The 14607-nt window shown below is 45.9% G+C and overlaps 1 protein-coding gene across 1 annotated transcript in view; it reads right to left on the bottom strand.

Moving 5' to 3' along the window:
• LOC115457664 (mucosa-associated lymphoid tissue lymphoma translocation protein 1-like) overlaps positions 1-11919 on the bottom strand; it is a 181699-nt gene extending 169780 nt beyond the window's left edge. Inside the window, exon 1 of the mRNA XM_030187200.1 lies at positions 11382-11919. The gene's annotated coding sequence lies outside the window, so the exon portion shown is untranslated. The remainder of the gene's footprint in view (positions 1-11381) is intronic.
• Positions 11920-14607: the final 2688 nt, after the last annotated feature.

The following is a 14607-nucleotide window of genomic DNA, read 5'->3' as shown; positions in this document are numbered from 1 at the left end:
CGGCCTGAAAAAACCCTCTTGCTTGGGAACCAGAAAGTATATGGAGTAACGTCCTAGACGCTGCTCTGCCAAAGGAACTGGACAAATAGCCTGAAGGTCGAGAAGTCTACATACAGTGTCCCTGACAGCCTTGGTTTTGAGCAGAGAACAGCAGGGAGACTCCACAAAAGTGTCTGACAAATGACGAGCAAACTCTAGGGCGAACCCCATCGCGAATAACCTCTAGAACCCACTGGTCTGAAGTAATTTGGGCCCACCTCCCATAAAACTGCGCCAACTGAGCTACCTGAACCGGAGGCTGGGCCCGCAAACCTTCATTGCTGAGAATGGGAGGAAGACGAGAAAGAATTTCCCGTTTCCCGACCACCCCAAAAGGAGTAGGTCCTCTGAAAAAAACTCGGATCATTGAAACGGAACTACTCTGGTCTATACCGAAAATCACAGCCCCTACCACGGCCGGAAAAAACACCACATCCAGGCCCCCTGGGACAATCCTCAGGAAGCCTCAGACCTTTAGCCTCACCCAGGCTGAGCAGCAGCTTATCCAACTCATCGCCAAAGAGAAAAGAACTCTTAAAAGGAAATTTACTAAGCTTGGACTTAGAGGCCACATCCGCAGACCAGCCACGAAGCCAAAGAGAGCAACAGGCTGCCACGCAAAGAGCCATAGACTTAGAAGAGGCCCAAAGTAAGTCATAAAGAACATCCACCAAAAAGGCCGAACCAATTTCCAACTTCACCACTTCGGCATCTATCGCTGAAACATCATCAGAAGAATGATCCAAGACCTTTTCAGACCAAAGAAAACAGGCTCTCGCTACTAAAGAAGCACAGATAGCAGCCTGCACTGCCAGAGCAGAAACATCAAAACTATTCTTTAACAAGGATTCTATAAGGCGATCCTGAGAACCATATTTCGTTTAGTGACTGCGGACACTACGGTATCCACCACTGGAGGGCATAAAAGATCCTTGTCTGAATCCGGAACAGGATAAAGCCTAAGCATAGATTTGGCAAGATAAAAGGCAGAATCCAGAACCTCCCACTGTGCCTGAATGATGTCCCTAATATCCTGATGCATTGGAAAAGTCTTACCTGGCCTATGAATATCTTTCAACAGTAAATCCACCTTTCTGGACCAGGGGCATAGCCAGACTTTGGCGGGAGGGGGGTTCACAGCCCGAGGTGAGGGGGCACATTTTAGCCCCCCCTGGCGCCGCTGACCCCCCTATTTTTGAGCCCCCGCCGCCACCACCACCACCAACTTTGACCTCCCCCTGCCAACGACCCTCTCGACCCCCCCTTCCGCTGTCAACCCTCCCCCGCTGCCGCCGCCGTCGGCTACCTTTGCTGGCGGGGACCCCCAACCCCTGCCAGCCGAGGTCCTCTTCTTCCGGCATAAGGCTTCGTTCTGTTTCTGTGAGTCTGACGTCCTGCACGTTGTACGAAGCCTTGCGCCGGAAGAAGAGGACCTCAGCTGGCGGGGGTTGGGGTCTCCCGTCAGCAAAGGTAGCCAGCGGCGGCGGGGGAAGGTTGGCGGTGGGAAGGGGGGGGGTCGAGAGGGTCATCGGCAAGGGGGTCCAGGGCCAAATCTACGGGGGCCAAGGCCCCCATGGCCCCACGTAGCTACGCCACTGTTCTGGACTCCGGCACTGGAGTCTCCTGCTCCTCAAATCACAAGGTAGTGGAAATCTGAGAAATAAGCTCCTGCAGATCACCTTTATGAAAAATTATCACCACTGAAGGATCTTCCCCAGCAGAGAGAGGCTCTGCACCACCTTCCAGCTGACCGAGGTCCTCAGGAAAATGACCTTCCAGAAACACCTATGTCTCCTCCAAGGACGGCATTTCCTGGTCCAAATCAGAAGAAAAATCCTCTTCTAAATCTCAAAACTGCCTGGGCCACTTAGCAGCTGCTGATTGGCCCTCCTGAGACCTCTTCACTGAAGCTTCTCCTGGAGCAGCTTTGTGCAATAAAAAAGCTTAGTACATTTGTACCACAAAGTCAGGCGGGAAGCCACCTTCACCCGCTGAAGAAACAGGAGTCTGAGACAGAGACGGTAGAGAGGCCAATAAAGCAGGCATGAATGCAGCATTTAGAGAGGAAGACAAAATGGCAGTGTTTCCCGCCGAAATTGGCGCTGCCAGTGAAGCTGACCCGACCGCACTTAAAACTGCCAAATCAGACCCCCTCCCCCCGCTAACAGCGCCGACATTTTTACAGCTCCCTGCTCCGACTAAGCATCTACCACGGTGCAAAACTTACAAGCACCGCTCGCGCCGACTCCCTGCCACTGACAGACTGAACAGCGGCAGAGCTTCTCTGCCATCGCGTCTGCCTAAGCCAACTGCGAACCAAAACAGGAGCCAGAAAAAAAACAACAGCAAACCGTGACAGAGAGAAAACAGAAGCTGTCTTGCTTGTTTAAAGAGAAAGTAAAGGGCAGAGAACCAAAATCAAAGCTCGTCTTTTTTTTTTCTCTTGGCTGCCTCTCCCTGCCTCAAAAGCTCTTCCCCTGAAGAGCTTGAGGAAACTGCCTTTCTGTGCAGAGATTTCCTCTTTTTTTTTTTTTTTTAACTCAAGCACAGCTTAAAAGAATACCAGGGAGGAAATGGGGGGAGGGACCCGGCCACCTGAGTTTGAAACCCCCAAGGCGCTAAGAGACCCCCACAGGCCTCTGCCTCTAAATAACAGGCTTTTTTAAAATATATCCGGATGCACAGAAGAAATAAATTCATCCAAACCAAGATATTAAAACCAACTAAAAAAATTACAGCAAGAAACAGAAAAAATATAAAGAATATAACATAAATATAATATAAAGAATGAGACTGAAGGGCTCACCATCTTCCACCTGCTGGAGACTGAGATTACTGGATCTTTCTCTTATTGCCAAGAGCTCTTATTTCTCAGTCTCCACCTGCTGGAAGGCGTGCACAACCCATCAGTAACATTCTGGGCCGGTCCGGAGGGACACTAAGGAATGGAGTGTTTAGTCTAACAAAAGGTTCCTCAAATCGGGCCAGGCAGTAGTAATATTTTGTCTGGGTCTGCAGATATTGATCAAGGGAATCTCTGTCTGCAACACATGACTTCCGTATAGCAAAGAATACTTTATCATCATTATTATCTGCATCAGAAGTACTGCAACTCATTACTTGTATCTTGATAGTTATCTATTACAGAGAAGGCTTTCACAAAGTTGGAATCATTGCCTGTTGTTGTTCTAGTTATTTTTTGTCTGATGGCAAACTCTGCTTGAATACCTACTTACTACTACTACTTCTTATCATTTCTATAATGCTACTAGATGTACACAGTGCTGTACACATTATGGGCCCTTTTACTAAGGTGCGCTGAAAAATGGCCTGCGGTAGTGTAGGCGTGTGTTTTGGGTGCGTGCAGAATCATTTTTCAGCACACCTGCAAAAAATGCCTTTTTTTATTTTTGCCGAAAATAGACGTGCGGCAAAATGAAAATTGCTGCGCGTCCATTTGGGGTGTGAGACCTTACCGCCAGCCATTGACCTAGTGGTAAAGTCTCACACAGTAACCGGGCAGTAATGACCTACGTACGTCAAATGCCACTTGGCGCGCTTCCAATAAGAACATCCAAAAAAAAAAATTATTTTTCGGATGTGCGCCAAAAATGAAATTACCGCAAAAGCCACACAGTAGCCAGGAGGTGGTAACCTCCATTTTGGCATGTGTTGGACATGCATAGACACTTACACAACTTAGTAAAAGGGCCCCTTTATGCAGGCACTTTCTCTCAGGGCAGCCGAGGAGGGACAAAATTCCCCATACCCGGGCCTCCAAGGGGGGCCCAGCGCCGCAGTCCCAGCCGCCCTCCGTCGTCAACCATCTGCCACCGGGCCGGGCCCCCTGCATTGAAATCACAGCGCCTCTCACCTCCGTGTGAAAGCGCTGCAGGCAGCAGCAGATCGCCTCCCTTTGGGCCTCCTTCCCTCTCTGTGTCCCACCCTCATCTGACGTAACTTCCGCGAGGGCGGGACACAGGGAGGGAAGGAGGCCCGAAGGGAAGTGATCTGCTGCTGCCTGCAGCGCTTTCACATGGAGGTGAGAAGCGCTGTGATTTCAATGCAGGGGGCCTGGCCTGGTGGCGGACGGAGGGGGTGGACGGGGGGGGGGGCGGCAGGGGCGGCCTTGCCCCGGGCCCGGCCCAGTCTCTCGGCGGCCCTGCTTTCTCTGTCCCTAGTGGGCTTACAGTCTAACTTTTCTGTAGCTGGGCCAATGGAGGGTTAAATGACTTGCCCAGTGCCACAAGGAACTGCAGTGGGAATCAAACCCAGTTGCTCAGGCTGCTGAACTAACCACTAGGCTACTCTTCCACTCCTATCTATGAGAACTGAAACAAGAATGTGAACTGTGTGAGAAGCCTTCAGTCTTAAGGCTAGACAAGCAGACTTCCTCTCTACAGACTCTGTCAATCAAGTGGACAGTCATCCCAATATAATTTTTTCTATGGGATGGCCAGCAGTCTATTGTTGTAGAGACATATGTCTGTTCACCAAGAATTGCTAAAAGCTTCACCTCCACTTTAAAGTGACCCAACTCATCATTGTTCTGTTTGGCTGGAGACCAGTAACCAATTCAATAAACACAGGCAACTCCACTGTTCTCATAGGCTATATTCACTGAACAGCAAAATTTAAGATGAGATAATCCACTGTTTATGTGACGAAGTTTGCAATAGTAAATTCCTGTTCCTGGTTTTGCTGTTTCATTTGGTTTACTTTACATCTCACTTCCTCTTACTTTTTACTGCAAGTATCATATGTAACTGAGTAAAAGTAGTAAAAACTGGTGAAATTATTACTTTAGTAAAAGTAATAGTAACAAATGTTATCTGTACTTCTTTACAAGTAAAAGTAACAACACTTTTCCTTAAGTACAGTAACTAGTTACATTCACTTAGTTACAACACTGGTTTCTAGTCTTGATGTAGTTGGTTCAGCCTTTTATCTTTCACAAGTAGACAAAATAAACACCAATAAAAATGGTGCAAGAGCTTGAGGATTTCATGTCTGAGAACGGATTTGCATAAAAGCACTGTGTTGTAAGTGCTTAAGTGTACTCAAACCACACTAGGTGCAGTATTTATATGAGCTGTTGCTGACTCACTTGAAAATGAGCTATACACATTCAGCACAGTTTCATCTTGCTTATAAACAATAGCGGACCTAGCATAAGGCCACCTGAAGAGGGAGCCTCAGGCGGCACTCTTTTGGAGCGGCGTCCACCCCCATGCCTGCAGTGCTCTGGATTCGTCCCTCGCCCTTCCTTCCCTGAAGTCAGGGCGGCAGCAGTTCTTATATGCTGCCCTGTTGCCGACCCCTTCTCTCTTATGGCCTGCCTCTCTGACACATTTACTGTTTGCTCGGAGGCAGGGAAGGCAGCAGTAGAGAAAAGGGGCCGTGGTCAGTGGCAGGGCAGCGTATGGGAACTGCTACCGCCACAACTTTTCAAAAGCTAGAAAATAAGGTAAATACGGGGAAGGAAGGAAGTGGGGGCAGTGAAGCAGAGCCGGGAGTAGATGGAGTGGAGCCAGGGGGTGTTGGAGCAGAGCCAGGGCGGCAGGCCATTCTCCTCACCTCAGGTGGCAGACTGTCTTAGGACGTCCATGCTTAAAAAGATATAAAATATCTATCTATAGCTGGGTAGTGCTGCTATCGATGCTAATCACCCATTCCCTGACCTTGGGTGTCAGCACTCAAGAAAAAGTTCTAGAATTCACTGGAGATAATACACTGAAATCTTCTGCTCAGTGTGCGGTGACGGCCAAAAAAGCAGGATGCTAGGAATTATTAGGAAAAGGATGGTGAATAAGACCAGGAATCACTAGGGTGGTTTAGTAAAAAAAAGGCCCCTAACATGTTAATAACGCAATTAACGCTTTAAATTTTTAATGACCACTAGAACTGATACACGCCACCACCTTCTCCTACATGAGCACGCAGTTGTGGAATGCAATACCTACAGCCCTGAAAACTATTGACGAAATAACTAACTTTCGCAAATCTTTGAAGACACATCTCTTCAACAAGGCCTACAAAGAGAACCCATAAGCTTACAAAACTACCTACCAGCTCACCCAGCTATTAATGTCCACCTCTATACTACCCTGCTTAATACCCTCCTTCTCACTACCCTTTCTTAATCTCTGTACATTACGAATTGTAACTGACATCCTGGAATGACTATGCCATAACAAAACTCTGTAAGCCACATTGAGCCTGCAAATAGGTGGGAAAATGTGGGATACAAATGCAATAAATAGATAATAATAATTTACGATTAATGATGATGTCAGCAGCAGACAGGAGGCTGGCTCTTCCGGATCCAGAAACAGAAGGTTTGATGTAACTGCCTGTGTCTGGGTCCAGCTGAGCCAGCCATAGGCTACCCTTCCTCCTTCCCAATGAAGCCTTTGGTCTCACCTTTTTCTCATGGGGCGGCGACTCTAGGAGTTGCATCACCAGTATTGCACGGCTGGCCCAGTGCAGGGCCTTGAGCATCCGCACATGCTCAAGACTGGCCCGCTACCTTCCTCTCCAAAACAGGAAGTTCAGTGAGGGCAGGAGCCAGCCGGCCATGAGGAGGGAGGGAGAGAGAGAGAGAGAGAGGGAGGAAGAGAGAGGAGAAGGGATAGAGAAGGGAAGCAAAGACACTGTGGGAAATGTAATTCTAGCTTATTTAAAAACAAAATATTTCCAGATATATATTGCTGGAAACAAGAAGATTGTTTTTGAATGGACCTGTAACACTTTACTCACTGCATACATAAACCTCACCTACTCACAAACACACAGACTACACTCCACAATCTCTATCCAAAGACACCCCACTCGTGTGCACAATACGTACACACAGATATCTGAGATCTGTTTTACTAGTATTTGTTCAAATTATAGCATTGTAAACCACTTTGGTATTTTGACTTGGAAGGTGGGACAATAAGCAACATTAAACTAAACCCCACCACACTCTTTTTTTCTAGAAACCACCCCATGCGAGTCTCCATCCCATAAGCACCTGAAGTGTCTAGACATCAGGGTTGAAGCTCCTCCATCACCTCTTTTGTGTGTGTGTGTGTGTAGGGGGGCATTAGAGGGTGGTAGGGGCTCAATGTATCAGCGTAGGATTGGTTGAATGTAAGGGGAAGCCTTTAGAGTTTAGAGTCTTAGTAGTCAAGGTACTTCGGGTGGGAGGGAGGGGGGCGGCGGCGATGATGATTTGGGAGGGCGGAGGCGGTAGCGATGACAATCCTGCCCCGGGCCCGGCTCAGTCTCTCAGTGGCCCTGGTAAGTAGGAGTGTGATGATCGAGGTAAAAACAGAGAAAGTGATAGCAGATAAAGACCAACCAACCTATTCAGTCTGCCCATCTACACCGGCTGCTAAGCTCTACAATCCTTTCTTCTCTCTCGGAGATCCTCTATACTTGTCCCAAGCTTTCTTGAATTCAGATACAATCCACTACCTTCACCAGGAGGCCGTTCCACACATCCACCACTGTTCCCCTAAAGAAATATTTCTTTAGATTACTTCTGAGTCTACTCCCTTTTCACTTTCAACCTGTGACCTGGAGGGCAGGGGGAGATTTAGGGCACATGTATGGGCTTTTATAGGGGGGGAGGGCAGGGGGAATTTTTGACCTGGCCCTTATGTTTTTCAATCAGAGAGACTGGGATTTGGCAAACCTCTAATCCACTATGCTGTGCAGTCACAGCTGGCCAGAACTGCTCCTTACCCCCCTGAGGCTCTGATTTATAACATGCCTTTATGGCATTCCTAGTCCCAGCTGACCCAGGGACTGAACTAGGTCTGTTCTGCATGAAAGTGCAAAACACTTACTATCTGAGCCTCCAGGCTAGGCTAGGGTACATGCTTTCAGTGTACAGCATTCTTAATTTATTTATTTATTTGTAGCATTTGTATCCCACATTTTCCCACCAATTTGCAGGCTCAATGCGGCTTACATTTGCCGTAGTGGCGGTTGCCATTTCCGGGTAACAAAATTACAAATGGGTTTTCCACTAGCATTTGTAGAAATGGCAGTGACCGGAGGAGGAAAGGAAATGGGAGTCTGTGTCACCACTCCTCTTCTCCAGCTCTGCTGGCTCTAAAAGTAAATACTAGTGAGCCCTTGGAAGAGAAGACCAGAAAGAGGAAGGCTGGGAAATGCTTATAACAGACAATTTCCACCATGTTTTCTTTTACTCTTTCTATAAATAGTCCAAGAACTCAGTTATTACAGCAGCTCAGCCTAATCTTAAATCACTTGTAATTGTTCTGTTTTCAATATGGTCCATGTACCCTGCTACTCTGGAGGGTTTCCGTTTCAATTTACTTTAACAAACAAATAAGTACATAGTAGCCAAAGTTATAAAAAAAAATCAACTTTCATGTTCTTTGGTTGTAAAGCAGCCTCATTTGGTCTTATTCATCGATCACCTTTCTTTTTTGCCCTACTCTGTCTTAACAAAGAAAACAAGAGGGTAAGATAAAGGGGCCCTTTTACTAAGCGGTCCTAAAAAGTGACCAGCATGGGTCTTTCCCACATGCTGAGGCCACTTTTAGCACGGTTGTAAAATAGCCCCATTTTCCATTATTCCTATTAATGGCCAGGCACTAATTTCCCCATCATTGGATGACGCTAACCGATTAATGCAGAACACATTTACTCTCTGCCCCAGCGCTAAAACAATAAATTCTATTGTTTAGTGCATGGGAAGTGTACACAGATCCCCAAACTACTGCGGGACACACAAATGCACCCTGCGGTACTGCTTTTTAACCTACGGTATGCACGCATTAGCGCTTACTGCAGCTTAATAAAAGGACCCCAAAGAAAGATGTATGCAAGGAAATGTCCATATACAAAGGAACTGATTGTTAACCTCAGTCTCCTGCTCATCAAAAAATGATAAAAATCATTATATAATAAAGTGAAAAATTGTATGTGCTCAATAAAGTGTCAGATATTATCTGCACACACAGGGCTAGATTCTATATATAGTGCCTGAAAATGCCACGTGGAAAACAAATACGCCTAGGCGTATGCTCTAAAGTACACCTAAATTTTATAGAATATGCTTAAATTTCTATGCGGTGTATAGAATACGCCAAGTACCTCTCCATACAACCACATTTAGTGATGGCTATTTACATCATGTTAAATCCCGACGCCTAAATTAGGCACAGCGCAGATGTATTCTATAAGAACGCATATAGATTTTAGAAACACCCACCCCCTGCCCATGGCCATGCCTCTTTCTCAACTATGCAACTTAGAATTTACACACGTCACGTTACAGAATATGCTTAGCAAGTTGTGCACGTAAATCTTAATTAATGCCCATTAGTGGAGGAGTGGCCTAGTGGTTAGGGTGGTGGACTTTGGTCCTGAGGAACTGAGTTCAATTCCCACTTCAGGCACAGGCAGCTCCTTGTGACTCTGGGCAAGTCACTTAACCCTCCATTGCCCCCAGGTACAAATAAGTACCTCTATACAATATGTAAGCCGCATTGAGCCTGCCATGAGTGGGGAAAGTGCGGGGTACAAATGTAACAAAAAAAAAACTTCCAATTGACAGCGCTGATTAGCTAGTTAACCAATTAAGTTACGTGCATTGTTTTAGAACATGCTTCGATTTCCGCACAGAATTTAAGATGTGACATATAGAATCCAGCAGTGTCTAAAAACATAACTTCCAGCAATTTGTAGTCATGGCACAATTATATTCAGGGCATCTTTAACAAAGCCGGACTAGCAATCCCCACGCGGCAAATTAGAGGAAGCTCATAGGAATTGAAGGGCTTCCTCTCATTTGCCACACCGAGAATCAGTGTCCAAAACCCTCCAACTGTGTTGAAAACACAGTTTTTGAAAACTACTATATATGTCAGCAACTGTTGAAAGTTCTTAAATATTTGTGACCCGCTGAGCAAAAAGGTACCAAAAGTGGGGTATGTGGCCTATTTATATCAAAAGGTAGAAGGATATCAGCTACATAATCCTGCACAATCTCAGCCTCAGGTATGGAGAACAAGGCCAGTGCTGGGCAGACTTCTACAGTCTGTGCCCTGAATGTGGTTGAATAGATTTGGATGGGTTGGAGTGGAGCTTTTCAGGGGGCTTCAATGACAACTTCTGAAGTTTCAGAACAAGGACTGTGCCCTGAAAATGGCAAGGTCAAATCAAGATCTGGTATACATATGAAGTATCGCATCATACCTTATGTAATGAGTTTATCTTGTTGGGCAGACTGGATGGATCGTACAGGTCTTTATCTGCCATCATCTACTATGTTACTATGTATTTATTATTTATTTATTTATTTAGATTTTGCTCACACCTTTTTCAGTAGTAGCTCAAGTCATGTTTATCAATAAGAAAGTATGATTTTTGGAAAAACACATTTGAAAAATAGCATGGAAGTTATGGAACCACGTTTTGTATAGTACACAAAACTTAAAAAATTAAAGTTTTCCAAATTTACCCCTCCAAATTTTTATAGCTTTTATCTCTGTTATTTGTAACCCCACTTTTGGTACCGTTTCCCTCAATATCGCCAAAAAAGTGGTTGGCGATTACTCAAGATAAATTTTCCTGGGAAAAACAACTATTATTTGTACCAGTAGATCACAAGGTCCCTACAGCCATGGGACAGCAGAGCGCTTTTGTTTGGAGGGGGAAGGGAGGCAAACAAACCAGCCCCCACCCTTAGCCAATGATGCAGAATGGAGTTTATTCTTTAATCACAGATTACGGCAATTCACGTACGTTCTAAAGCATTTTACAACAGATACAAACTATAACAAAAGAGAGAAGAAAAGCAAGCAAAAGAGAAATAAACACTGGTCTTCACACTGCAAGAATCAACCATATCCCAGTGCCTGGTTAAAGAAATAGGTCCCATCAATTGTTGATGCCATAGAGCATCATCAACTAGGAGCCTGGGGGTGGTGGTGGCAAATATTGATTTGTTTGATCCCCTCCCCCTAAAAATAAGCTGATCTGGTAGTGCTCATGAGTTTGCCTGCTCTCTCATGGCCCCCTTCTTCCTCTTGGGTTCCCTCAGCCTTCCACAGCTGCTCAGTTGTCAGGGGTTTCCCTCGAGTCTATTATTTCAGAATCTGCTAGGTACATGTGACCCTGACTAGCTACTGCCGGGACAGGATGGTTTTATCTTAGCATATTCTCATTCCTAAAGTTCACTGACGCCGAAGGCTTCAGCAAACCCAGTCTTTGCTGAAAGTACATGTCAGCCAAGCTAGGAAGAACCTCCACAGTCGCCTCAAAACAACTTTGCGAAAGAGGCGGCTCAAAATGGGTTGGTCACGATCTACACCTACCTGAAAGGCAGCCACACGCACAAATCCTGTCGAGGGAGGTCTTGATCCCCCCTTTCCCGGTGAGGGGTTCCTGGCAGAGCTGTTTGCCGGCTGCTAGGCTGAGGATCTGGCTGTGATCATACCAGCTTAGCTCCGGTGCTCAGTCTCCGCTGCTGCTGCTCTTAACCCGCACTTCCTCATTTTGCTCAGCCGCACAGCTCGCGCGAACTTCTGAGCCGGCAACACAGCTTCTCTCCCCGGCGCTGAAAGTGAAAGCGAGCGGGCCGAGTGGAAAAAAAACAAAACAGCTCAATGAGCCCCTGGTCAGGTCTCCGCCTTTCCTGCAGATGCTCCAATCGCGGAGTTTTTTTTCATAGAGATTTGCCGGTCACAACAACACTTTTACAGATCACAGCTCGATATGTTTAAGTGTGTGTGTCCTTCTGAACTTGCTACCGGCATTTGCAGTGTCACAATCAATGAATCGATACTCGTCTTCTGAGTTACCTACCTGCTGTGCTGTGATCTCTTAATTGTTTATTATTCAACGCGTACGAAATGTTGTCATTTCATCCACGTGACTCAGAAGCAGAGTGTAATGCTTGCCCTGTTGGCTTGAGAAGACAGCTTTTGTGATGCTAGCTTAATGCTTATGTGTAACGATTAGATGGGGAGGTGCCAGCAGCGTTGGTCTGCGTGGGAGCCTGATATCTACCTATTCTTGCCACGAGTCGAGGGGTGGTGATCCAGCAGGCCCAGGCGCTTTCCGCTAAAGAAAGTTGCAGCTCTGTTTCAGCAACATCATTTTCCTTTCAAAACTATGAATCACATATCATATCGTTTTCAGAGATCATTGTCAGAAAACCCACAAAAGCGTCCCCAGGAAGTGTTTTCTAACCCGACGGCTAAGAGCGTCTCGCTCAGAATAAAATTTGAAACCCACAGTAAATACTGTAATTGGGATATGCACCAAACGATTTTACAATAGACACAAAATAGGAAAAACCCTTTCAGGCATCTGGCCCTAAGTTTAAGAACAAATCCCCCCCCCCCCCCCTCCCCGTTTACTAAGCTGCAACCCATTCAAAGTGAGGGGTCCTTTTACCAAGCTGAAGTAAAAAGGGCACTTACGCTAGCTTTCTACTTAATTCCTGAGGAAGTGCTTTTTCATTAAGCACCCAGCATTATGAAGAATAAATCACATGGAAAATGTGAAAAGAGCATGGAAGGAGAGCTTTAAACTGAGGAGCAGGGCTGGTGCAAGGGTGTTAAAAACCCTAGGCAAGCTTTCAGCCTCACAACTTTCTCACCTTTCTAGCCTGATGCCCCTATTTTCCCAATCCCTTCCTCTGGTCAATTTGATAATTCAACTCCAAAATCATGGTCACCCATCACCAGACCTCCTAGAATGATCCTATAAATATACAGAATTGGATATGGGCATTATGACTTCAAATATTAAAAGGGCAAAATTATCAACATGAGCTACCATTAAGGTGTTATTTTACCACTATCTCATGCTGTTATAGCACAGGTCCCATTATATGCAATGAGACCTAATTACTAACAACTGGGTTGGCATAGCTGTGCGTGGGCCTGAGCTGGCACAGGCCCACCTGTTCTTGGCTCAGGCCCACCTAGTGGTGGCACCTCACTCCCCTCTCTTCCTCTTCTCCAGCGATCCGGTATCTGCCCCCTCTCTGAATCCCTCCATCTCTCCCTGGTGTACCTCAGAGGCATCCTGGTGGCTGTAACAATTCATCCTCATAGCTTGTGCCGGCCACCACTGGCTTCCCTCTGTCATGCCCCAGGGGCATAGGCAGACAGCAGATTTTGGGTGGGCCTAGGTAAGAAGTGGTTGGGCACCAAGTGTTCTCCCCCACACCACCACCACCAAAAAAATCTCAGCTGGCAGGAAAATGCTTCTTTCCACCTTGGCAGCCTGCAGCAGGCTTGTGCTGAAACTGAGCATACACAAGTGCTGGTATCATAGAGAGTAGCATTTTCGTTACTATCAGGGGGAAGTCTTCAGCTGGCGGAGCTTGGGATCCCCACCAGCTACTGCTAAACATGTGCTACTGTTGGGTGGGACTGAGCCCTGAGTGGGTGGGCCCTGGCCCACCCAGCCCCACCTATGGCTACGCCACTGCTGACATCACTTTCTGTGGAGTGGCAGGAAGCAGCAAAGGGAAGCCAGCAGGTGCCGGTGCAGGCAGTGAGGATGAATCACTGTGGGTGCTGGATGCCTCTGAGGTACACCAAGGAGGAATGGTAGGATTTAGAGAGGGGGCAGATGCTGGTCTTTGGGGGCGGTAGGAAGGACAGAGGAAATGCTGAGCTAAAGGGGTTGGTTTCCACTGGCTCATCCTAGTTAACGATGGGTCCACCCAAAATAGTAGGTCTGGCTCCACTAAAATAATATGTCTTAAATTCGAGCTGTACAAAATAGCATATTTTACTTTTGGGCCGAATACAAATAATGAAATGTATTATTTGGCCGAATACAAATACTGAATATGAATAATGGGCATCAAGCTATAACATAACAAATAATAAAAGAAGCAACGTGAAATCAGAGATCAAGTGTTTATTTCCGTAGAATTTAGCACAGTAGAGCTATTGGTTATCTGTTTACAATGTTCCACCAAGAGCAATTTGCCTGTTAACAGACATTTACAAATTTACTAAAAACATTTTTCTGAAACGATTATGATGCAATTCAGACGTAATAATCATCGATAATGAATTCCACCAGAAAGTAGCTTGATACAAAAATTGCGCTATGAATACTCTTATACTTGACCTTCTTGGAGTGAGGATAGTGCAACATCATATAAGATCTAGCTGAAACCTCAGAATTTCTAGTTGGTAGGTCAATGAGCTGAAGCATGTAATCTGGGGCTAGTCCTAATACAATTAAGTGAACCAATGAGCAAACTTTGAAAATAACACGGGCTCTCACTGGAAGCCAATGGAGTTCCTAGAAAAATGGTGTTACCTTTTCAAACTCAGAAGATTTATAGATGAAACATGCAGCTGTATTTTGCAATGTTTGCAGTTTTCTGAGAATTAGGATAACCAATAGGACACTGTGCTATCAGGGTACAGATATTGAAATGACAGGGTGGATCAAATTGGTGGAGGGCTGGTATTATATGGTAAAGATGGCACAGAGTCAACAGGATATAAGTGCTGCAGGAAATAAAATGCAATATGGAACTCTTGTGGACCGAAATGCCATTTGTGG

The sequence above is a fragment of the Microcaecilia unicolor genome, chromosome 1 (assembly GCF_901765095.1).
Source record: "Microcaecilia unicolor chromosome 1, aMicUni1.1, whole genome shotgun sequence".
NCBI classification, from domain to species: domain Eukaryota; kingdom Metazoa; phylum Chordata; class Amphibia; order Gymnophiona; family Siphonopidae; genus Microcaecilia; species Microcaecilia unicolor.
The sequence above is the reverse complement of the archived record's forward strand: the minus strand, read 5'-3'. Positions and strand labels throughout refer to the sequence as shown.